This window comes from Mytilus trossulus, chromosome 7, assembly GCF_036588685.1.
Source record: "Mytilus trossulus isolate FHL-02 chromosome 7, PNRI_Mtr1.1.1.hap1, whole genome shotgun sequence".
Lineage (NCBI taxonomy): Eukaryota > Metazoa > Mollusca > Bivalvia > Mytilida > Mytilidae > Mytilus > Mytilus trossulus.
In genome coordinates this window covers 37245141-37270039 of record NC_086379.1, presented here as the reverse complement: position 1 = coordinate 37270039, position 24899 = coordinate 37245141, and the positions used below count along the sequence as shown (strand labels likewise).

At 31.8% G+C, this 24899-nt stretch overlaps 1 protein-coding gene across 1 annotated transcript in view; it reads left to right on the top strand.

Moving 5' to 3' along the window:
- Nucleotides 1-8456: 8456 nt before the first annotated feature.
- Nucleotides 8457-24899, top strand: part of LOC134725022 (serine/threonine-protein kinase SBK1-like) — a 67758-nt gene continuing 51315 nt past the window's right edge. The window contains exon 1 of the mRNA XM_063588505.1: nucleotides 8457-8848. The gene's annotated coding sequence lies outside the window, so the exon portion shown is untranslated. The remainder of the gene's footprint in view (nucleotides 8849-24899) is intronic.

The window sequence follows — 24899 nt, the reverse complement described above, 5'->3', positions numbered from 1 at the left end:
CTGATGTACAGTAGTTGTCATTTGTTTGACGTGTAATTTATCCGTGTTTCTCGTTTTTTATATAGATTATACCGTTGGTTTTTCCGTTTGAATGGTTTTACACTAGTTATTTTGGGGCCCTTTTAAGCTTGTTGTTCGGTGTGAACCAAGGCTCCGTGTTGAAGGCCGTATATTGACCTATAATGGTTTACTTTTTTAAATTGTTATTTGGATGGAGAGTTGTCTCATTGGCACTCACACCACATCTTCCTATATCAATTGATCATACATTCTAACATGACCTACTAGTATATGGTCAAAGAAGGTCTACATTTTTGTCAATATAAATTTGTACTATACTAATGGAGAAAAATAATTGTATTTTCTGTTGCTATAATGTTAAAAGTTTCTTCCGTGTTACATGTACATGTATGATGTGAAGTAAAGTTGAAGAAGCACCGTTGCTCGTAGTTGAAGAATAACATATAAAAAAGTGGTTTGGTCCTACATCTGTCATATTAACTAACCAATTATACATGTATCACGGTATATTGCAAGACTGAGGGAGGATATGCACTGTTTGCTAGATGCAAAATAATGAAGAATATGTTGTCCTTTCTGTTGGTATAATGTCAAAAGTTTCTTTCATGTTATATGTATGATGTATAGTTGAAGAAGTACATAGTACATAAAAAGTGGTTTTGTTTTTACATCTGCAATTATAATTAGCAACAACATGTATCACGATGTATTACAAGAATGAAGGAGGATGTGCACAATTTACTGGATACACAACATTTGATATATCATAATTCTATAATGTAAGATCTGATATAGGAAGGTTTTCATGTCTGTCAGTACATTTTACACGAAATAGCGAAAAAAATATTGTACAAAGACTTTCCTTTTCTGTTGCTAAATTGTTATTGTTACCTTCCATCACGTTTGATCTCAAGATCTATTCAATTCCTTGTCTTTTAAAAAGATGATGAGAGTTTCTTGGAAAGTAAAAATATATTATCAGAAGAATAATATTTCTCGCCACTTCTTTGGCAACAGAAAGTATGCGGTAAGTGCCCTCATGAAACAAGATAACGGCTGACCACTCTGATTAACACTTACTTACGACACAAACACAGTAATAGAGAAGAACAACACCAAGATGTACTTACTTCTCGTATTGAAAGTATTTTTGCCAAGAATGTTCAACTATCTCCTTATATTCATTTTTTTTCCTTTTTACATCAGAGGCCCCTGAGGGGCCTCGGGTGTATTGCCATCGCCTACTTTTCAAAGATTTTCAAAGATCAAAGAAATGCATATATAATTCGTGTTGGGAAATTAACCGTATGAACCCGCGGACATTATAGTGCAGAACAAAATTCCTTGTCGCTTCTTTAAAATTCATGTTTTCAATGGATACTAAGATTTTTTTGATTTTTTTAAATGCAAATTAATAATATGAAAATGTTTTGTCGTTAGAAATATTCGTATATTAATCAAACGATCTTCAATATCAATGATATACCGAAAAATTGTTGTTGCGGATGAATACCACGAATGCATATTCATCAAGTGAGCAAGAGCGAGCGAGAGAAAATCAATTCACGCAATTACACACAGAAAGGTAATAAAATTTCAATTATTTGATTTAGAGTAACATCTTTAAACCGTTTGTAGCATATTTGTCTATAATATTAACGTAGCAAAATCAGGAATATTTAATCCGACACAATATTAAAATCATTTTCAGGCCGCGTCCCCCGCAGCCATTTTAAAAATACCAGCAGATTGGGTAGGAGTAACAAGAACCTGCAAGGCCTTTAAAGATAAGGTTACTTTCTCTGTATTCTTAAATGCAACAATTTGTGTTTTTTTTTAAAGATCTCAACAATTTTTTAAGTTAAATTTCTTTTCTTCGTAAATAACAAGTAGATTGATCACTTGGACACACTTGGAACTATTTTCTGTTTTTTAAGGTACTGTTTCGGATTTTCGCTCCTTCTCCGACTTGCTTACTTGCATTAGTATATTTGAAAAATTACGTCCCTTGACTAGAAAAAAAGCAGATTTTGTTAATGAATTTGTAAGTAATTCTTATATATAATTATTGGTTGAAATAATTGTATTTTACATGTATGTAGTATTCAGAGTATTCTTCCAATAGAGATGGACTATTTTTGGAATCCGGGTCCGTACGCCCTAATTCACGTTCGCCCTAGTACCTGTTCGCCCTGATACCTGTTCGCCCAGGGTCCATTCGCCCTGATTTTTATTTATTACTAATGGTTGTCTAGTGGCATAATTTTAAGTATTTGAATAAAATATGTTGAAGTTTGTTGAAAATTTCACCGAATATTGATATTGCCGCAATCAATTTCATCATTTTCCCGTTGATTGCAGTAGAATACTGGAATACAATTTATTTATCTTTGTTGATATTTGTTAACAAAATAATTGTATTCAGTCATTCACTAATGTTTGCAGTATACTAATAGCTTAGACTAGTCTCAGAGTATTTTAATGAATGAACTTGTAAATCCGTTTTACAGTTCGTACATTTTTTTTAAATAATTTCAAGCTGAATATATTATCAAAACAAATTTGTTTTTTATATTATAAATCCATCAAAAGACAGGTTTCACAATAAGCAGTACTAGTGATCCGAATTATTTTGTCATAAAACAATAAATTAATGATCCTTAACAAGCCATAAACTTTTAGATATTTCCATGTTTCCGTAAATTTCAAGAACATATACCATAGAAATATATCTGATTAAGTTTATTCAACTTCAATGCCCTGAATATTAATATTTTTTTAGTAGGGCGAACGGACTCTAAGGGCGAACGAACTCAGGGCAAACGGACCCAGGGCGAACATGTTACTAGGGCGAACGGTCCCGATACCCTATTTTTGAGTGTGAATTTTGACTCTTGCTCGTTAAAGCAAGAGTCTTATTTTACACTGAAAGTCAGAATTTGGGTAAATCACATTTACTGAATTACAATAAGTGGCGTTGTCCGTACCATTTACTAGCCTCTAGATATATTTGAAGAATCCTTACAATTTTAGAGGTATAAATATAGATTAACTGTTGTAGTATTGTATAATTTTGGACCATGCCATACATGTCACATGTACATGTATTGCCAAAATTATTAAGTTGTGTAATCCATGTAAAATTTTAGGTATTTGAATTAGACATATGTTCACGCATACATGAGTACTTGAGCAAATACAATCAGTTTCCAATCACTACGAGCACCCATGAGATCTTAAATTGAGCAAATATGATCACTTACATTTATGGGTAAAATTTGAGCTAGATCTACTCAATTGAGTTAGATATATCAATTTTGAGACTAATTCAAATGGTTATTTGAGCAAAGGGTTAGTGTATTATTTTATTTTATCAAAATGTTAAAATTGAGAATGGAAATGGGGAATGTGTCAGAGAGACAACAACCTGACCAAAGAAAAAAAAACAACAGCAGAAGGTCACCAACAGGTCTTCAAAGTAGCGAGAAATTCACGCAACCGGAGGCGTCCTTCAGTTAGCCCCTAATCAAATATATAATAGTTCAGTGATAATGATCGCCATACTAATTTCCAAATTGTACACAAGAAACCAAAATTAAAATAATACAAGACTAACAAAGGCCAGAGGCTCCTGACTTGGGACAGGCGCAAAAATCCGGCGGGGTTATGTTAGTGAGATCTCAACCCTCTCCCTATACCTCTAGCCAATTTTGAAAAGTAAACGCATAACAATACGCACATTAAAATTCAGTTCAAGAGAAGTCTGAGTCTGATGTCAGAAGATGTAACCATAGAAAATAAACAAAATGACAATAATACATAAAAAAACAAAAGACTACTAGCAGTTAACTGACATGCCAGCTCCAGACTTCAATAAAACTGACTGAAAGATTAAGATTTCATCATATGAATATCAAGCACAATCCTTCCTGTTAGGGGTTTAGTATCATACCATCATAACATATATATGAGAAGAACATAACCAGTGTCATGCCAACAACTGTTTTTTTAATAAATGTGTTAAGTTCCAATGCAAAGACCCTATAAGTGAATCGATATTAACGCCAAAATATGCAATCTTTAATGACCTGATAACAGTATCGTTACTATATCCCTTGTTAAAAAGTCTATTCAAAGGTTTGTTAGTTTCTGAGGTGAATACTGACACCTGTGTGCTTTATAAAGAATATTTCCATAATAAATTGGATGTGAAATACCTGAATGTTTAAGAAGTCTGCATGTTGAGCTATATTGGATAAATAATGTCCTTATACTGCTGATAAAATTGAGTAAATGTAATGACTAGGTTGTGATATGGAAAACCCTGGTGTAATATTTTTTCAGTAATACATAAATTTCTCTCGTTAAAATCTAAAACATTGTTACATTGTGTACATACACGAGAGAATCATACAAGTTGAGATATATAAACACTGTGTAAGTAGGTGACAAGGGAACTTCACGATCTAATAATGGATTGTTATCTCTTTTATCATAAATTTTAGTATGTTAAATGTTTTATCATAAATTTTAGTATGTTAATTGTTTAATGTTTTTTATTATTCTGTGGAAATTTAAATCTCGAGAATCTTTCTGTGAGTTTGCATGAATAATTCCATGTTCTAATTTGTACCAGAGGCCAGAGTCATGCATAAGTTAACATGGATTTAAAATGTCCACGATTAAAACCACATGTACATATAAAAAAGAAGATGTGGTATGATTGCCAATGAGACAACTATCCACAAAAGACCAAAATGATATGTATATTCTAGATAATTCAAACAAAATGTTCAGCAACATTTAACATGTTTAAAGCAACCTTTCTATTTTATTCCCAAACATAATTTTTATTACCTAAACAACCTTGTTTCAAAGCAGTTTAGATTTCTATCAAATTGGATGAGAATCCAGGAGTTTTAAAGGGGGAGGGGTCTAGCAAGTCAACACTTTGGGTAAAACTATATAAAAAAAGGACTATGCATTTACCATACATGGAGCTCCTCGAAAAAGCATGCCTTTAGCTCCTTCCTCCCCCCCAAAAGTCTGCCTTAGCAATTTTAAACACTCTTACATGTACGCTGTACATTGGAGCCTATGAGATTACAATCTGAGTAGCCATCTGAATCACTGAAAATCAACCTATAAACATGATAAATATTTTCATGTATAAATTGATAATTAAATTTTAACCAATTTATACATTTTTTTAAATTTATTATTGATAATTTTTTGTTCATTTAAAAATATAGGGACAACAGAGTTGGTGTATGTGGGTTCGATTCCCACCCTAGGCATTCATTTATATTGGCTGGTGCAAAGCGGGCAGTTAAGCTTAGTGGCCCCACACTGACTCTGTTGTTCATATGTCACTTTAAAGAATCAGGCGGCCTTCTTCAGGTCTTGCCATCTCTATTTTTCTATTTGTAAATCATACACAACAAAACTATTGAATAATTGTGAAAATTATACCACAGATAACTATGGTAAAACTTTAATTCTTGTTGGCATAATTAAACTTGGCAGCTATGGCTGCCATCCAAGACCCAAAAAGTTTTATATTGATGAATTATATATTTCAGATTTGGATTCTTTTGGTCACAAAACATTTTGGATGGTAGGTTGCTCAGTCTTTAGTTTTCTATGTTGTTTTTAGAAAAGTGTACTTTTTTTTTGTCTGCATGTCTTTTTTAGTTTTAGTCATGGAATTGTAAGTTTATTTTCGGTTTATGAGTTTGCTGTTCATCTGGTATCTTTAGCTCCAATATTACAATTTGTCTGTTTTAATATGATTGTCTTAAACCTCTTTATCATAGTTCAGTGAGCATTGGTGAGTGACTATATAGCTACTCGAAGAATTGGTTGCTATGTTGATTCTCTATTATAAGTTATATTTTTGTATGTGTGCAACTATATAGTCATAATGCCAATCTAACAGTTCTCATTTGACCACATAATCATTGATAATTCACAAAGTTAAGTATCCTAGTACAAGTCAGTATCTCAGATATGATATATATTTATAGCATAGCAAATAATGTTATATGTACTATATTGTAAGGTGAACATATCTGTCCAGCAAGTATAATATAAACACCTGTCATTTATCAATAATTCAACACAACTTGAGGTCCTCTGATGTTCAGTACTTCAGTACTTTGATTATTGTTTTATAATATCTAAAATAGCAGTATATAAATAATTTTCTTACTGACGCAGCGTAAAGCAATCACCAATCCATCACTGTTCATATCCTAAATATTATCGTGCATCTTAGAGGCTTACCCTTCCGGAATACATGAGATAATCACTGGTTTTGGTGGACTTCGTACTGTTTAAACTTTAGTTTACTATGAAGTTTTTGAAGACAAGTCTTTTCTTTGTTTTTTTTTTTTTACAATATTTCTATCTGTTTCTCTTTGACTTATGGTTTTGGATTGTTCAGGTGGTATTTCCCGCCTTATTTTATGTTACTTATATCATTAAAAATCTAATAAAAATAATTGTCTTTTGCTTTATTAAAAAAAAACAATCTTAAAGCTTCATTCCATGAAGTGTAGATGTTTCAATAATTGATACATAACAACTTGTACTGTTTAATCAATAACATAGGAAGTACACCAATACACTCAGTTCTGTTATTTTACTTGCTTTGTTTAATTAGTGATGTAGCTATTCTAGTGTTATTGCGCAACAAAAAAGTTACCATACTTTTTTAATTGATTGTCTATTTTAACGTCTTTCATCATCTGTTTAATATATATATTGTATAATCATTGTATCTAGCAGGTTTTTTTAAAACGCAAACAGACGTTTTATTCCAAGATAGTACTTGTCTACCAATTTGCTTTACAAGTCGTCAAGGGAACAGGCTCAGGATAACTGTTTAGAAGAACAAAATAATCTATCCTGGGTTACCAGTTACTCAACCTTCTAGATATTTCAGATGTCAACTCCTGTCTTGGTTTAAGTTTGCTAAGTCCATAACTGACGACGGAAGTTGGTCTCAAACCCACATACTGTAGGACTCCGAATGCAATGCATGAAATGATAAAGTTCGATAAGCCCGAAGGTTTTCCCAGTTGTTGACAGCCAATAAAATTAAAACAAAGGGACATCTATAGAACTTACCGGACTTCATTACGTCACGCACTGTATTACGAATCATATAGTGCTTGTAAACTAGTATCTGTAATCATAGATAGTCGGCATCCACAAAATGAAAAAAAAAAAACATGAATGATCGAGTGATATGTTTGCATTTATCATGAAAATACAAAAGAAAGGCGGTCAAACCTTCAATTGCCATTTGCGTAGATGATGACATATTGGTCAAAAGGTTGCTGTGTAGATATTCAGTTAAATTGGCGGACAATTCGTCCTATTTTTCTTATTATGGCATTGTTCTAGCTCCTTGACTTGTGGTGTTTTACATTTTCATTTATTTATATATTTAAAAATTAATATCTTAATGCGTAACTTCTTGATAGAAATATATGAAACCGACTTATTGATACCTCTAAATTTTTAAGTCTCTTAAAATTAAATAGAATATAAATTATTTTTGTTTGTCCCTGCAAACAAGTTGTCGCTGCCATATAGTTTTACCTTTGTCTGTCACCCGTCAATCCGTCATTCCGCAACAAACCATTATACGGACTTTTACTTAACGCCTTCAGATATTGGGCTGATTTCGGTATGTGAGTTAATCATAATGAGTTACAGATCAAGTTTAAGTTTCGTTCCGCTCCGCTAAATTTTGCCTAAGTTGCGGGCTATGAACTTTGATAAATTATTGTTGAAAATTACGTTTTTTTTTCTAAACGCCATCAGATATTGGGGTGATTTTTGGTTTGTGTCCACATGTGTTGTTGAAATTGCAGATTTTTCAACTTTTTGAGACGGGGCCATTCGTGTCATTTCGACACATCCAGTTGTAATATATGTTCATGTATGGAGTGGCACTGCTTTATTTCAAAATCTACTGCGTTATAGTGACAAGAATAGATTTACACTTCTTCCTCTAATTTTAGCTCTCGTGTATTTACAGTAACAGATACTAATAATGGAGAAACTAACCGTTTCTGTGGTGAAGCAATCTGTTTCAATTTCCTTAATTGGCAATTTTTATTTTCAGCGTAAGAAAAGTGATAAGAATTAAAACGAATGACATTTACCCCATACAGAGAATTTCTTGATAGCAAAGTTAATTTTAAATCGATAGAGACTTCCTATTCTCATAAAGAGGTAATTTACTGGCTATTTTTGTCTCTTTTCTTATTCTCTAGAATATTCAACAATAACATAATCATATGTCCTGTCGATATTTTCGTACTTCTTGCTTGTTATATAACACTCCATGATTCTGCATCCTGTGTTGTCAGCAATTAATTTTAAGATCTAAAAACGGCTCCGGTTATCCGGAAACTACACCTTTTTGAACGAAGATTTTCGATACAAAAACAACAGCGATCTAAATGTAGAAACTGATAGAAGAAGATTGTAGTCTAAATTAGTTGATGCTAAGAATTCCTCAATAAAATATAATTTAAGTTAAGAAAGATATCGATTTTTGCAACCTCTTGTTGCACAGACGGAAAATTACGATAACATTTATCCAGCAAGAGGAAAATCTGAAGATCTGAAGATCTGAAATGGAATTCTTGTTCTAAGCTGCTTTGCTCGAGGGTATGTGTACATATCTTACGTATCGAAAAGCTACAATGCAGAAATAAATAAAAACAATCAGTGTACATCAGTAAGAAGTTGAAATTGTGTTGCTGTTATCTCTTCGTACCTTCACGTGGATACATCATAACGACCATAGGTAAGTCTATTTTAATACTTGTGTAATAATTAGCATTGTAGAAAAGATTTGATTGATTTTTATCCCTGATGAATGAATGTATCAAATTAATTGATGATATTAGTATTGCTAGAAATATATCTATATGTATAGATATACATATTTCTAATCATTGGAAATCCAATGAAAGATGTATTATAATTTGCAGTTGTCACTACGTGACATAGGTTAATAGATTAGTATATAAAATGAATAGGGCACACTAAACAGGCATATATTTTTCGGAAGCAGCGACCAACCGATCGAAATGTATTGAATATTGTATTTGATTGGAATTCTAATGACATTTACATGTGCTAAGCGGCAAGACGATATGCTTTCCAATTTTTCAAACCAGCTCAACCATAATCATAAAGAATCGTTCTAAATCTTAAATGAAGATTGCAGATCCAGCCATTTTCAAAGGGAAATTCCCAACCCAGGATAAGGTTTCAACTATATGTTCCCCTTTAAATGCATTGATCGTCAAAAAATGGCGGGGGGGGGGGGGGTCCAACCCCATAGACCCCCTATCCACCTGGATCCGCGACTGAATTAAACATACAACAGTTCTATCGTGAAATAAATCAGAAAACATTTAAAATGCAAGGTATAAAACACAAGTTCAAATAAAATAATTACATTTCAATCAAACATTACGATTTTTGAAATGGTTTGTAGATATACACATTGTATCAGATAATAGCTTGCAATTTCTTGAGTTAAAAAATGACACAGGTACATTTATATCAACATTTAAAATTCAGAATAAAGAGGAAATAAAGCTTTGAATTGTTCAGTGAAATGTTTCATGTAAGAAGAAATACGCCCGTCTCAGTATATGCACCATAGTTACCTCACAATTCTAGATGTCCAATTCATGTAAATCATTTGGTGTTTACTACGCACATCAAATTCTTGTCTCCGTTTTTATAAAGGCATGGAACTTTTAGTGAGCGAACGAATAAAGTATTATAAAGTGTTGAGAATGGTTTTTATTTATAAATGTCAATAAAACCATATATAGGCAGAACGTTGCAGTTCCTCTCATTTTGAAAAAGGGGGATTCCAACCCGCGAAACACCATAAAACGTCAACATTATAATTCTTTTAAAAGTATAAAAAAAGGGTAACCAGAAGGGAATGTAACTCGATCAAATACCCAAAACAAGAAGAATTACTGAAATTGTTGACGTGTTTGTCTCCCTACCGCCCAATTCCCTAACTTTATATGCCATTTCGAAACCGTTAATCAAATTTTAATTTAAAAGGTACTTTGTGTTAATAGCACTGAACATCGTCGAATTTTAGAAACTACATCTTAAGATTTTTTGGCAAAACAGAAAACAATTAATAAATCAATCAATCAAAAGATCAATCAAGGAGCTAAAAGGAAGAAAATCTTATCACTTCATTTAAAATCTCCGGAGTACTGACAACGCGTACTTACATAAGATTCTCAAAAGATTAAATTCTTCATAGAAAGATATCAAGTAATGAGATCTACAATTGAAGGTTAAGGACAAATTTATGTCTATACTTATTCTCCATTAAATCGATTCTGAAATGTGTATTTTGTTAGAGTTTACAATTATCCGAAAATAAATCTGAGTTTTGCAGATAATTAAATAATTTCTCAATGTCTTCTTGTCCGTCTTCATATCTTTAATCAATCTAATTTTTACCATCAAGTCATTAGTTTTTTCACTTTGAATTTTATTTATTTTCTACAAATTCGTTGCGATTCCCTAATCTACAGGTTATTTTATAATATTTGAAACTGAAAATTATAGATGGAAATTTTATATGTTAATTTAAGATCCACTTTAAAATATAATAAAAATATTATATTAAATAATAATAAATGTAAAAACTCTTGAAATGTTGTTGTTTTTAATTTTTCAAATATTTTGGATTAAAACATAAATAAATGAAAATATTTTTTTGGTCGAAATATGCATCTGATGTTTGTAAGTGTAATTACATACAATGACTGTCTTGGCAGGAAGACGTTGAATGTTTTATTTCCCATGTTGCAAGAGTGATATTCCCTCAGCAAATTCAACTCATTGGTAGGTCATTAGGACATTTTCAAAGAAAAATACTTTTTACCAGGCTGACTGAAAGTCAACTTTTCCATAACACTTCCCATTGGCGGATCCAGATGAGACGGGGGTTCGGGGGTTGGAACCCCCTTTTTTTGGCCGATCAATGCATTTGAATGGGGACATATACTTGGAAACCCACCCCCTTTGTCCTGGGTTGGGACCCCCTTTTTATTAATGGATGGAAACGCCCCTGCTTCCCATTTATTTGCAGAATCTTATTATTATATATATATATATATATATATCATTTCATTTGTTCATGTCCTGTATATAGATATAGGAAGATATGGGACAACTCTCAATCCAAATAACAATTTATAAAAGTAAACAGTTATAGGTCAATGTAAGCCCTTTAACACGGAGCCTTGGCTCACACCAAACAAAAAAACTATAAAGGGCCCAAAATTACTAGTGTAAAACTATTCAAACGGGAAAATCAACGGTCTTATCTATATAAAAAACGAGAAACGAGAAATACGTATAAATTACATAAACAAACGACAACTACTGTACATCAGATTCCTGCATGAAATATTTGCCGCTGGATAAACGGTCGAAAACATACCAAGCAATCATATATAAGCGTACGTGATGATATTTATTCGTTTGCATGGAAACAGCTCTTATTTTAAATGCGATTGATATATAGATATTTCATCTAAATTGAAAAATTCTGTTTAACATAATAATTAGTGTTTACTTAATATTATGTATTATGTAATTTTTCATTGATTTTAAACTATCTTTTTTTACACTAGAAGCAAATCCGATGACATAAGAGCTATATACTTCAACGCTGCATGCATTGGGTATAATAAATCAGAATGCAACATCGAAATTAAACATAAACATATTGACAATAATGGAAAAACGCAACATGTTCTTACAATAAAGCTTCTTGTACTGATAGTTTTTACTGTTATTAGATTAAAAGGTCATAATATACTAAAGACTTGGCAAAGAATACGACAAAAAAAATGAAGTTTTGTTTACGTTCACAGAAACTCAGGTAGCAATCCTAGTAAATGATGTACTGTTCCGCCTCTGTAATTATTTTAGAATCTCTTCGTCTGTCTTAATCAGGTGTTGCTGCCTTAATGATACTGCATAACTTTATAATGAGTCACTTATTTCACCTGTATCTGCAAATGTCAGACAACACATCGGTTTTAATTGTTTTGGCGGGAAACGTAAAGCAATTTTCGGTAGTATCTTTACTATTGTAACTCAACCACACCTTTTGAACGCATCCCTGCTGGGATTTTTTTGGTCGAAAGATTTCGAACTCAGTATAACTGTTCATCATCATGTGTATTTTTTATTTAACATTTTTTGCTGGAGTTATCGGATTAACCCGCACATAGTGAAACACACTCCAATCTATTGTCTGTATTCCACAGTACATACAGGAGAGGAATATTCGCTATAGAATACCAATCTGGTATAATTTTTGGAAAAGCCTCAGCTTGTGATGCAAAATATGTGAATATTTATATTGTATTTTTTTATTCTTAAAATGCATTAAAATAACTGCGCTGAATTATTCAATTGAGATGCTTTTGTGATAATGATTAATCAAACACACAGGGTTTTTTCTATTCTGCATGGACAATTTTCCTTTTAAAAATGGCTATTGTTTATTTGAAGTATTCACTTCTTGTGTCCTTTTTCCAGTTCCTTAATAAGCGATAGTATATTAATGAAGATGGTGATACACATTGATAAATCTTTGACATGAATTTCATATGACAGGTGATAACTTTATCAATTTTTTTTCGTGGACTGTGTTATTTTGAAAGTGGGTATCTTGCTCAATATGTCCGTCCGTCTGTAACAAATAGTGTCCGCTCTTTATCTAGAAAACCGTAAGACTTCAAAGTTAATACTTGACATGTATTTCAACCAACACCATAGTACGGGACGCCGAATGGGACTCTTGTGGTTTTGTACAAAATTCAATTTTGTCATAACAAAATCATTTTTGTCTTACAAAACTATGTGCTACAGACTTGTTTTGTGAGAACTTCAATTTTGTGATTACAAAATTCATTTGTGTAGACAAAATTCATTTTTGTCATGACAAAATTCATTTTTGTAGACAAAATTCATATTTGTCATGACAAAAGTCAATTTTGTCTTAAAGGTATGCAAATATAAACATATTTGCATACAAAATTGACTTTTGTTACCTGATATGGAAATTAAATCACAAAAGTCAATTGTGTACGGTAAGATTCAATTTTGTGAGACAAAATTGACTTTTGTGAGACAAAATTGACTTTTGTGAGACAAAATTGACTTTTGTGAGACAAAATTAACTTTTGTGAGACAAAATTGACTTTTGTGAGACAAAATTGACTTTTGTGAGACAAAATTGACTTTTGTGAGACAAAATTGACTTTTGTGAGACAAAATTCAATTTTGTCATTTTTGTTGAGACAAAATTCAATTTTGTCATTTTTGTTGAGACAAAATTTAATTTTGTCATTTTGGTTGAGACAAAAGTCAATTTTGTTAATTTTGTTGAGACAAAAGTCAATTTTGTAAATTTTGTTGAGACAAAAGTCAATTTTGTTAATTTTGTTGAGACAAAAGTCAATTTTGTCAATTTTGTTGAGACAAAAGTCAATTTTGTGACGACAAAATTCATTTTTGTGATGACAAAATTCAATTTTGTAACAACAAAATTGACTTTTATGAGACAAAATTGACTTTCGTGAGACAAAATTGACTTTCGTGAGACAAAAATCAATTTTGTTGAGACAAAATTCAATTTTGTTAATTTTGTTGAGACAAAATTCAATTTTGTTAATTTTGTTGAGACAAAATCCAATTTTGTCAATTTTGTTGAGACAAAATTCAATTTTGTCAATTTTGTTAAGACAAAATTCAATTTTGTTAATTTTGTTGAGATAAAATTCAATTTTGTCAATTTTGTTGAGACAAAATTCAATTTTGTCAATTTTGTTGAGACAAAATTCAATTTTGTCAATTTTGTTGAGACAAAAGTCAATTTTGTCTCACAAAAGTCAATTTTGTGTAACAAAAGTCAATTTTGTGTAACAAAAGTAATTTTTGTGTAACAAAAGTCAATGTTGTGTAACAAAAGTCGATTGTGTATGCAAATTAGTTCACAGAAACCAAACTAAACTAATTTAAATACAAAATTGACTTTTGTCGCTCAATTTTCAAATTAGGTAACAAAAGTCAAGTCTGTGTAACAAAAATGAATTTTGTCATGACAAAAGTGACTTTTGTCCGCTGATAGATAATTTTGTATGACAAAATTTCAAATTTGTAGTATGATACAAATTTTGTTAAACTGAACTCATTTTTGTTGAACAAAAGTCACTTTTGTCCGTACAAAATTGAATTTTGAGTACAAAACCACAAGAGTCCCATTCGGCGCCCCGTACATAGAGTGTGTCATATAAATGTATGTGCAACTACAAATGTACCTAGGACAAGGTCAAGGTACAACACTTAAGTTTCAGTTGACAACCCGATGGCCTATGGTAAAGATCCTGTCCGCTCTTTATCTTTAGAACTGTTTTGATTTCAAAGTTTATACTTGACATGTATATAAACAAACATCAGAGAGCGTGTCATAATTTATGAACAACTTCCTTGGTCAAAGGTCAAGTTCAGAAACTTTGGCTTAAGTTGACCACCCCATGTCCAATGAAAAAGATAGCAATTATTGACAACACGTTATTTACAACGGGGCCCACGGAGATGGCTGCCATCTCAATGATGTCTAATTGTTTCAACTATCCACTGCCTTTTGTATATCGGGTAAGGACAAAATATACCCTGTAGCTTCAGCATCAGCCTACAACGAACTTGATAAAAACTAAATTGAATGATACTGTAGGGTTTTTCTTGGTGCCTGGGGGGATGGCACATCCCTGATAATGATCAATGTATCATGTCACTTCCAGATCGTTTCATAAATTTATTATAATGTATTCTAGTCAAACCAAAACTGCAGTTGAGGTACACAAAAAAACAGGATCTTGTTTAAATTTTTTAAGTAGAAAGTAGTTATAAAAACGCAATTGAACGATCAAAAATAAAGCCAATTATTCAAATTAGATTATCGATGACAGAATTGTATTTCAAGTGCCACTTAGAATAAAAAATAACAAAAGCAAATCCATCGTTTTTCTAAACTGGCATTATTTGGCCTGCCCACTCCCTTATGTTTTGATGTATTATGTCATATAATGAGCTTAACAACTTCTCATTTTCTACTAATTCATTATTTCTATTTTTACGTCATTCAATGAAGAACATGATGCGAGAACTAATCTGAAGATTATACCAAATTAGACCTGCAACTGTTCATAAATCCATCAGTGAACTGATTGTGTTTTGTACAGTGATGTTTTATTAGCACCGGTGATGCGTTATTGATTACGAAATCCAGACATCACTTGGTAACATAATGCGAAAATTCATTCGTCTAAAACTTCTTGGAGATGTATTTTCTGTACCCGATTATTTATCTTCTTATATTCACATTGAGATTAATTCTATATATCAGCAACGTGTGCCAAATGTTTTATCTGTATTATTCGAAACACATGATTAAAATTAGTAGTGATTCTTACATACAAACAAATGTGTGAATTTGACTTCAATTGCGATGTAGGTGACAAAAATCCCCTTCCTACAAATATACGAGAGCACATAGGGAGAATGCCATATACCGTTTACATTCTGTATATGAAAATAATAAGATGTGGTATTTTTGCAATTGAGACAACTCTCCAAAAGGGACCAAAATGACACAGAAGTTTAAAACAACTAGTTTGTGTTTTTTACACACTTTATGAGTGAAGACATCTACAAAATGATTATTAATAATGTTTAAGTAGATTGAATACATAATGAGTCCTTGCATCTTTCCTCGGCCGCTGACGAGGACTTGGATACACGAGAGAACTCTAACGTATACATGTACTCATTGCAAGACAATTTTTAAATAATGAACTGTTCTTTGCAAAGCGTTGAATAATTGGCAGTCATGCATCTCAATTTATTGTTGCACAGATTTGACCAAAATATTTTAGTTATTAGGTCCGATACCACAATTATTTCGAAGTGCATTTCTTTTAGACAATAAATGCAAATTAAAAAAATCCCACCTGCGCTTTCTCAATAAATGTTTTACAGTGTGTTGTACTACTTTTGGGACAAACTTTATACAAATTATGAAAACTTCATCGGCTCTTACTCAAAATTTGGACAATTTTATGTTTAAGGGGTCTTGAAATCTTTTGACAGCTTCCGAAGTGCTGATTTTAACATTTTTCAACTTGACCAAATCACTGCTTTTCTTTAAAATTCATTACCCATTAATTTTTGACGGTGACATTTCATCCCTTGATTTAGTATTTGAGGCATAAAACATGGAGGAATACATTTTGAAGGGGTATAACAAAAATTAGCAAGTAACACATTATCACCACTCGGGACTACATTCGTGGTACGACAATTGTGGTCTCGGACCAAATCCCCCCTTTTTTTATGAAAGACGACTCTTGTTTTGTTAGTCATTATCATAATATTAAGTTATATAACTTGAATAAAAGTCTCTAATTGATGTGGATGATGTTTTTTTTTAAGTATTCGCCATTTATTATTTATATTTTATGTTTGGCGTCATATATTTGTTTAGGGGCCAGCTGAAGGACGCCTTCGGGTGCGGGGATTTCTCGCTACATTGACGACCTGTTGGTGACCTTCTGTTGTTGTTTTTTCTATGGTCGGGTTGTTGTCTCTTTGACACATTCCCCATTTCCATAGTACTCAATTTTATTTTACAAGTGTTCTATTTTCATCTCATTTATAGTTTCTAATGGGTGTTTCAATGACAAGAGTACGAACATCCTTCCATATAATCATAATTTATGTCAAGTCAGCGGATAAACACGAGTACTGCACGAACAGACAAGGATACCATAGAAATGCACTGTCTATTAAATCACTCATACTCTATCAAATGATTTAGTTATTTTCAAGTCGTCGTTTCGCAATTATTGTGAATCACAGTAACATGTCTGAAAATATTAGGTTTTGCTGTAAATTGTTTTCTTATCTAAAGTCTGAGTTTCTAATTATGTGTCACTTTTTATTTCCTTTGACTAATAATAGAAGAAATTGAATAATTTCGAAATGAATTACGTTCAATCGAACTCATAAATCAGCAATCTATTTAATTTTTGTTGCAGTAGTGACTGATACTCAAAGCCTCCCTCGGTTGAACTATGCATACACAACTAGAACCCTTTATGAAGGTTATAGCTCTTGAGGAATGAAAACAATATCTCACTTAGTAAACACAATTTGAAACACTTGAACTGTTTCCTTTGCATGCATCATTATAAATTTTCTTATCACGCCATTATAACGTCAACTATGTTGATGATTATGATTTTGCAAACAAATATTTTGAATATTTGAACTAAAATGTTTAGTATGTTAGACTCGAGCTTGTCAAGTTCTCTTCCGTCTTGCTGGTGAAACAAAGAATACCTTAGTTATATCATGAATTAAACCCAACTGTAATAGAATAAATTATCATGCTGATACTGTTATTATTATATAAGACGTTTCACAATAACAGTAAACACATCATAACAGGCCTAATATTTGGATCGCCAAAAAGACTCCCAGTGACACCATAAACTAAACAATTGAAAGTTTGAACAAAGTACAAAGCCCATATATGAGAGCACTGAGGACAAACATTTCCAAAGACGTATACAAAATATTATAATGGTAAATTTAGAATTTGTAACAGGACGTTTTGTTATTGGGCAACACATGTATGATGTTAAGGAATTTAAGTAGCATTTACGATATTTAAAGTACACGAAAAGTTGTAGATATAAAAAAGAAGATGTAGCATGATTGCCAATGAGACAACTGTCCACAAATGACCAATATGACACAGACACTAACAACTATAGGTCACCGTACGGCCTTCAACAATGAGCAAAGCCCATACCGTATATTCAGCTATAAAAGGCCCCGATATGGTTTACTAAGAAAAAGCTGTTTAACACAATAATGTGCGTGATATTTCGAGACAAACATGTATTGAAGGTTTCCCTATAAATATAAATTTGGCGTATATTAACCCTGTTTGACGACACAATTTCTTGCCTGTTCTTAATATATATATATGTATATCAGTTTTAATATAAAAAGTGAAATGAGAATTATTTTACGCATTAGCCTTCAACCATTACTTAGTTGTACAAAAATGTATCAGATGATCGATAATAGATGGCCACTGTCATGTCTACAATGGCAACCATCTAAAGAGATCTAATAAACTCAGACTGAATGCAATTAACACCTACCAGAAGAAAGTAGTCTGTAAAATCTGTAAAACACATACCAAGTATGCATTTGAGGCGGTTTACAAGAATTCTACTGATACTTAAAGATATATTGCTGTCGTCTGCATGGATTATTGTTTCTGGAACAGGACAGATATATCATTTAATAGATAAATCATTATATAATAGTCTAGGTCATGAAGATAAGAAAACGGTCATTGAGGTTGCCTAGGGAATTACCATGTTAATCGATGAAGTAAAGTATTACATTTGTAGTTCGGCATATAACTTGATCAAACTTCGTTAAGCTAATTTAAAATAAGAAATCATATATATTAAAAAGAGAGGCAAACATATGGTGATAACTATTTTTTTTATAACATTCTTTGTCAAAATGTCATATTTTGTGGCTTTTTAAAGGATGTGAGCGGAATTAGTTGAGAAAAAAAAACATAATTCAAACAGCACAACTGAACAATCACATCTGCTTACTGTGTAACAACTACATTACAAGAAACGAAAAGCTCAACAAAATTGTTTTTCCGTTTTTGTAAAGTACGATAAATATAAATACTGAGATTCAAAATCTATATCCTTATTTTGATATATGTTATGCATTTTCGACATCTAAATTTTGTCAGATCTATGTATTTCATTCAGATTGCGGCTGTTTAAGGCTATATAATAAAAATATACACAAAATGTAACTTTCAAGTAAGAAGAAAGTGAAAGGTTAAATGATACTAATAAAAGTGTTGATTAAAAAAAAATAGGAACCAATATAGCTTATACATGTCTACTCCATTTGACAAACGGATGTAAAAGAAAAAGGTAAATTTCCCGATACTTTTTATTAATAGCTACGCGGTTCTAAATTAGACACCAGTATTAGACAAATCTGACACTTAACAGACAATTTACGTCATTAAGAATTTGATAAATCTGCTGAACTATTCCATTAATGCACTTGAATATAGATGCTGATTGAAGTATAGAAACGACACATTCGTGTTGTAAAAGGAAGTACTTCCCTTTGTAAGCTCATACGAAGGACACGAAAGATTATTACTTATAATTGGAATAATGGACTCTTAAGTTTTGATGATTTCCTAAGCTCCATATTCAGAACAGGTTCAAAACATGCATTTTAATTTATCTGGAGAGGTATAATATCATCAGCATTTATAATAAACTAAGGAATCGTTGATTTGTTTAGGTAAATGACCATGACTTAGGTATTTCTTTTTTGTATGCTCTATTTTGACTTAAAGGGCATTTTTGCAGTCGTGACTATGAACACAGGCAACATGTAGCAAAAGTCAACAGAGTTCATTTCAGTGCTGTCAATTTCAGTTGATATACTGCTGTAGATATTTGCTCTGATTATTAAAATAAATCATTGGGGAAAGTAAGTCTACTTAGACACATAATTCCATGTAAAATTTCGATGAATGGAAGGATGCATTATCAGCAGAATCATACATTTATATACTAGTAACTACTAATATAAACGATGTACCCAGTCATTTTATGGTTGTTAAAGCGTTAGTACCTGATAATCTTTGCGATACATTATTATAATTGAACAATTACACCTAAATAGCAATTTCCGTCCTTGAACAACGGGTGCAATGAACACCAGTACACTCAGAGATTATTCAACTCTGCATTGACGGCATAGGTATATTGTTTAAGCGATAACCGCGTTTTAAAGGTTGTGATGTCGGCTTAAAGACAGCAGTCTAGATGTCGTATGTTTTTTTACGACTTCCCTAGAAACGACTATCACTTCTATACTTTATTTGATGAAGGACGAATGAAAGTTTATTATACATTCGTCCATTTAAGCAATACAACTTATGTTGTTGATTGAACTGACATCACACAATGTGCCTGTAGGGGATGAAAAAAAGTCTCAAGAAAAGTTTGCTTGCACTGCAAAAGAAAAAAGTGTTTTGTGAAGTACATGTAAATGCGTTAGTATCATTTGAATAACCATCGGAAAATTCAAAATCATATGAATTTTGACAGGTTACTTATCTCTGACGCTTTATTTAGCCTGAATATGACACACATTTTGTAATGAATACAAACATGTACAGAGAATGCAGTAACGCCTACGGAATGAGTTGACATTAAGATTTTTTTTTAAAGATTTCAAGACAAAAACTAGTGCTTCCTCTTTATATTATTAGGTACAATACAATACATACATGAATAACTTAATTTTAAACATTTAGATTTTAATGCCCGGTAAGCATGATAAGCTAATCGTATTATTCTATTTTTGATTATTGTAGATATAACATTCTTTAATAAGGCCGTTAGTTTTCTCGTTTGAATTGTTTTACATTGTCTTATCGGGACCTTGTATAGCTGACTCTGCGGTATGGGCTTTGCTCATTGTTGAAGGCCGTACGGTGACCTTTTGTTGTTAATGTTTGGGTCATTTTAGTCTTTTGTTGATAGTTGTGTCATTGACAATCATACCACATCTTCTTTTTTGTATTTAAACCTTGTTTGCACCACGCATCAACAATTATGAAATAAGAGCCGACATCATCAATTAACCTTGCCTGTTGTAAAAATCTTTGTATATCTATATATTTATATTTAGTCATTATCGTCATATGTTACAACTTTTCTATAATCTCTTAGTTTGGAATCGTTGTTCAATTGCAATAATACGAAATTCAATGCACTTCAATATCATGATCAGTTCGTACAGTATTTGGCCTTCTTAACTCTTTTGGATTCGAGCGTCACTGATGAGTCTTTTGTAGACGAAACGCGCGTCTGGCGTATATACAAAATTTAGTCCTGGTATCTATGATGAGTTTATATTCAATATCATGATTAGCCGTTTCCAGTCGACTAACAACCATGAGCAATACATGAGCATACAAGGATAACATATCAATGTCATGTCTATTAAAGTACTTATATTCTGATAGATAATTAAATAATTGCTGTACCGTCGTTTTGATTTATTGGGAATCTCTTTAAAACGTCTAAAAAAATAAGATTTTGTTGTTAATCGCTCCTTATCTAAAGTCTGATTTTCTACTTATATGTTACAATTTATTTCCTTTGTTATGTATACTGACATGATAAAAAGAAATTGAAATTTTTTTTTTTTTTAATTATTCACGTTTTACCTCTTGTATCGAAATCAGACGTCATTAATTCGATCGATTTCAGTTGTAGTATCGCCACCTACAATTGTATTTGAACCATGTGATTTGGGTTGATTTTCAAAATGGGAGAGAATCATATCTATTTAAGAAGACACAGTTTTTGACATCGGAACTATAAATGTCAAACAACTATTGCTCTTCCATTGAGTCGTCATATTTCGTCTTTAGTGACGGCAATATTTAACTGGAACTTCTGTTAAGTCAGGTTAAGGCTGACGAATTTCAATCAGGTGTATGTGGGTACGGACATCATGCTTAACTATCAATATTCCTAGATTGTTAGCCATGCAGAGCTTCGGGTTGTATGTCAAAATTTCTGTTATAACGTTTGTGATTTCGTTTTATCAGTCTCGGCTGACAAACATTTTCAAGTTTTACCCAACATCCATAAGTTTCACTCCAACTTACCAAGTCTTTCCACGGTTTTCTTGAATAAAAAACCCCCAGAAAACACTTGTTTTTATCATGAAGAACACACACATACAATTTGACAAATCGGTTCATATTTTAACTATATCAATACTGAAAAATATTAGATATTAAACCATTTTGTTCAAAACTTTCCTGTTAGTTTTCACTACACATATTTATTTGCGAATATTATAACCCTGTTGATAATATTTTTTCTTAACTTTACTTGGCAAACTAAATCTGTCTTTATGTGATTGGCAGTTGTCTGTTCTTTGTACTGGTTGTTGTCTCTTTGACAACTTCTGCATGTGTACTTCATTTTACAAATGAAAATAAGAAATTAAGAAACTTCCGAATACTACGGGGTTCTAAATTAGACAACCAGTATCAGACAAATATGGCACTTGACAAACAATTAACGTCATTGAAAGTTTATAAATCTGCTGAAATATTCCTTAAATGCACTGGAATATACATGTTAAAAATAGAAACGACAAATACCAGTTGAAAATCCAAAAATGCGAGCTTTGTGGGAGTAAAAGTTATACTCAAACTCGGGACAGATTATTATTTGTTATCTGTTCTGAAATTTAATAATGGACTAACAAACATTTAGATGATTTCATTAGCTCAGTATTGATGTCATTTTTGCAGTTTGTTTGGAGATTCTAATACCGCTTACCATTCATTTACAGATTTTGCAAAATCAAAAATACAATAAATAAAAACATTGATAGTTCTTTACGTACGTGATCGTGACTTAGTTTTTGTTAGGTCTTGCCATCATCAAAGTTATATTTGACTAAACAAGCAATTTCGCTATCACGACTTTGATGAAAAGAAAGAAGGCGGCATGTCGCATTGTCAAAAGGTTCACTTTAGTGCTGTCGATTTCAGTTGATTAATAAGTGTAAAAAATTAGCTATCTGGTTATTGAAATAAATCATAGTGCAAAGTAGTTCTATTTAGAGATATAAATCTGTATAATTTTTTCGTTGAATGAGAGTATGCATGATCAGCAATTTTACACAATTGATATATCTGATAATAAAAATGATGCACAAAGTCAATTGTTTGGTTATTAAAGCTTTAGCACCTAATGATCTAAGCGATAACTTGTTTTTCTGAGAAATAATCAGCTAATCAGCAAGTGCCCATTTTTTTTTATAAAGTGCAATATTCCCTTGTACAACACGAGAGGTAAGTGCTTAATACCTTTAACGGGTATGGATGTCAACTAGATATCTATACTTTCAAACGAGAAAACCTCATTTTGTGTGTCGCTTCTCTTCCTTCCACAATAAATGAACCATCCCGCCTCTGGTCCAATAGATACCACGCATAATCGCATTAGTCATTCATTCTTATGACTATTCAGTTTGGGTTATTTTTGGGTTATTTTGGAAGAAAATAAAAAATAAGGTGTCCGGATATTATTCCGTTATCAGACTGACTTTTAAGTCAGACATGAATACCGGTTTAAACATTTAGATCCAATCGTATGATAGATTACAAAAATGAAAAATAAAAAAAGCCAATCAGAGTGTTGTCTATATCGTGGCTTTTAGATCGTAATAACCACTGGTATTTTACCTCGGTTTCAACTTGCACAAAGTATTCATAAGTACTCGGACGGATACATGACAATAGTTTTCCTGTTAATCTAACTATGATATATATACTACTAAACAATATAGAGACTCTCTATATAACAGCAGTGATCGACATTGAGAAGAAACTTAGAATCAATATATACTTAATAGAAAACTAAATCACTTAAATATTTATAATATAGATACATGTGTGCATGTTCATAGTATACAGAAACGCGAAAATGATAAAATATAACAGAAAACAAAATAATAACGGACTCGAAAAAAAGGAAGAGTGCTTAAAAATATTTTCCTGTCTCAATGTACCTATATGATATTTGATATCATTTCTTTAATTTAACCAAGCTAAGAATGCCAGCGATTTCGCTTTTAAGTAAAACAAGACTTCCGGTTTAAAACTTTATATAAATTTCATAAGAGTACTCGGGGACAGGACACTAATTATTGCATTGATAGAGACTCTCTATAGAAACAAAAGCAGTGATCGCCTAGGAGAAGAAATTTGAAATTGATAACTTATAGCAAATACACTGTATTTGTAGTATACGTATGTTCATAGTAAACAGAAACGCGAAAATAATGGAATTTAACAGAAAAAAATCAATAACAGACTTTGGAAACAAGGGCGCGGGGTTAAACTTTTTCCAAGGTACCTATGCATTTTGATACTTTTTCTGAAATTTCCCAGACATGAAAACTTTTACTGAAATTCTTCAGAAACAAAGTCTACACAAAAATTCTCCCTACAACAGTTAACATATTTTCAACCGAGCTCTAAATGCCCGCGACTTCGCGGGTGTGTTCTAGTTATTTATTATTTTAGATGATGTTTCAAAAATCAAAATTACTTCTATAGTATTATTTGCAATCAAGAAAAGTGAAAGCTTAGCATATTCTCGTCCATTTAAGCAATACAAGTAATGAATGTAATGCACTTCCATTGTCTGTTTGGGATTTAAAGGTCGCAATTCCTGTAACAGTTTAATGGTGCAGAAAAAGTAAAACAGATATTTGCGACAATTTACGTGAGGTAAGTGTGAATGCGTTGAAATCATTATACCTTCTATGAAATTGTCATCGGGATATGAAGAAAGAAGTTACTTTTGTTGCTATAATGGAAAACTATTTTAGATCATCCCTCGATGATTGCTATTTAAATCTCAATATAATGTAATAAATCAATACAATAAATACTAACATCCATAGATTTGGGTTTAGCGGAAATTTAGATTTAATTTTATTTTCAAATCCAATGAGATGATACCAATGGTCAATCAAATATTTCCTTTCATAGCTAGTGAACGAACCACTGGTATAATACACAATCCTATATGCAAACATTTGTCATCTCA